The sequence below is a fragment of the Pipistrellus hanaki genome (assembly GCF_964339955.1).
Source record: "Pipistrellus hanaki genome assembly, chromosome: 8".
In the NCBI taxonomy this organism is placed as follows: domain Eukaryota; kingdom Metazoa; phylum Chordata; class Mammalia; order Chiroptera; family Vespertilionidae; genus Pipistrellus; species Pipistrellus hanaki.
This window is the reverse complement of record NC_140510.1, coordinates 84859866-84862431: the sequence shown is the minus strand read 5'-3', so window position 1 is coordinate 84862431 and position 2566 is coordinate 84859866.

Below are 2566 nucleotides of genomic sequence, written 5' to 3'. Positions count from 1 at the left end.
GAAGGCAGCTGCCACCTGGAAGGTCTCAGGAGTTGTGGCGAGCTGGCTGCAGACTGGCGAGCGACCTTTGTCCCCACCCCCTCCTCCAGGAACTGCCCTCTCCATATAAGGAAAGATAGGGCCCTTGGGAGAGGGAGAATGGTGAGGGGGTGGGGAGGCAGGTGCACAGGTCCCTGGAGCCAGGAGCCTGAGGACAGCCAGACCCCATGTCCCTCCCCCCCGGGGCCCCCTGGTTCTGCCAGGGATGGGGTCATCTCTGCCCCAGGCCCGGCCCGCCCTGCGGGGGACAGCACTGCGGGCGGGGGGACAGCACCAGCAGGGAAGGAGGCCCGGCGACCCTCCCTCCTCCTCTGGGGGAATGGCTCATGGGGCCAGGGGGCCCAGAGCCATGGATGCAGGGCCAGGGGTGCACGCTCAGGTCCCTCCAGGACAGAGGGGACCCCGGCACCGTGGAGGTCTGTACGTGGCAGGGCACTCGCTCCGAGGGGCACAGATGTTCTCCTGGTGCCCCCACCCCTGTCCAGGCCGCACCTGGAGTATTTATGAGCGGCCATAAACCCGTGCCTTTGGACTCTGCCGCCTCTCCCAGCGGCCCGTCTCCATGCCCGGCGCCTGAGCCTGGGGGCCCAGGGCTCAGGATGGGGAAGGAGAGCAACTCTGGATCCCACTCCTAGGGATATATCCTAAAAACCACAAAGCACCGATCAGAAAGAACGTATGCAGCCGAAACCGGTGTGGCTCAGTGGATGGAGCGTCGGCCTGCGGACTGAAAGGTCCCAGGTTCGATTCCGGTCAAGGGCATGTACCTTGGTTGCGGGCACATCCCCGGTAGGAGGTGTGCAAGAGGCAGCTGATCGATGTTTCTCTCTCATCAATGTTTCTAGCTTTCTATCCCTCTCCCTTCCTCTCTGTAAAAAAAAAAAAAAAAAAAAAAATTAATAAAATCTATTTTTAAAAAAGAAAGAATGTATGCACCCCTATGCTCATAGGAGCATAATGTACACTAGCTAAGATCTGGAAACAGCCCCAGTGCTCATCAGCAGACGAGTGGATAAAAAGCTGGGATACATTTACACCATGGAACACTATGCAGCTGAGAAAAAGAAGGATCTCTTACCCTTACAGACAGCACGGAGGGACCTGGAGAACATCATGCTAAGTGAAATAAGCCAGGCAGAGAAAGACACATATCACATGATTTCGCTCACAGGTGAAATCTAAGTAACAAAATAAACTGATGAACGGAGTGGACCCAGAGACACAGAAGCATGGAGCAGAAAGCGGAACCTCAGAGGGAAGGAGGGGGAGGGGGAATGGGTGGAGGTAAAAGCATCTATGCATGGCCCATGGCCCCAGACAATGGGGTGGGAGGGGCTGGGGGGGAGGCTGGAGGAGGTCAGTGGGGGAGAAAGAGGACATATGTAATACTGTCAACAATAAAGGATTATTACAAAAAAATAAAAACAAAGTTTGGTTACTCAAAAAAAAAGAAAAAAGAAAAAAAGAAAAAGAAAATCCCTGTCCATTTGAATGTCAAAAAGAAAACCAGCATTGTGTTGCTTTATATATATAGTTTTTATTGCCAGTGGGACAGACCACTTTATGTTATTGGCTAGGTCTTCTTTTGTGAATGTTAAAGTAATTTGTTGATTGCGTATTGGTCGGTAACCTGCCTGTCATTTGTGGGATTCTTGGCTCCACTTCGGTGCTTACCCTTTCACTCAGCCTCAGGATTTTGGAGGAGAACCTATGTTTTTAAAAATTGTTGCCAATTTCTTTGTGAACATGTCAAAAACAGAGAAACATAAATGATAGTAAAATAGTATAACAATAAACACTGGTGGGCTCAAGAATTCTCATTTGCTCTCTCTCTGTGTGTGTGTGTGTGTGTGTGTGTTTTGAAGTAAATTGCGGATATCATGCTATTCAGCCCCAAATATTTAGTCTATCACTCAATTCCTAAGAATAAGGACATTCTCCTTCATAACTGTAATACAGGTCCTGGCCAGGTAGCTCAGTTGGTTAGAGCAGTGTTTCCCAAACTTCTCTCATGATGAGAATCACCTGGTGGAGTTGTTAAAACACAGATTCCTGAATCCCAACTAAGAAGTGCTAAACTAGAATTTTTGAGAACATATAGGTAAAATTGCATACCTAACTTAGTGCTCTGTATTTAACATCTGTCTTAGAGCACTAGTTAAGTATACAATTTTACCTATATGTTCCCAAAAATTCTAGTTTAGCACTTCTTAGTTGGGATTCAGGAATCTGTGTTTTAACAACTCCACCAGGTGATTCTCATCATGAGAGAAGTTTGGGAAACACTGGGTTAGAGCATTGTTCTGATACACCAAAGTTGTGGGTTTGATCCCTGGTCAAGGGCATGTACTGGGTTGCAGGTTTGAACCCTGTTGGGCTCATGCAGGAGGCATTCAATCCATATGTCTCTTTCACATTTCTCTCTCTCTCTCTCTCTCTCTCTCTCTCTCTCTCTCTCTCTCTCTCTCTCTTTCTCTCTCTCTCTCCCTCCTTTATTGCACTCTCTTTAAAAAAAATTCTCTGCTAA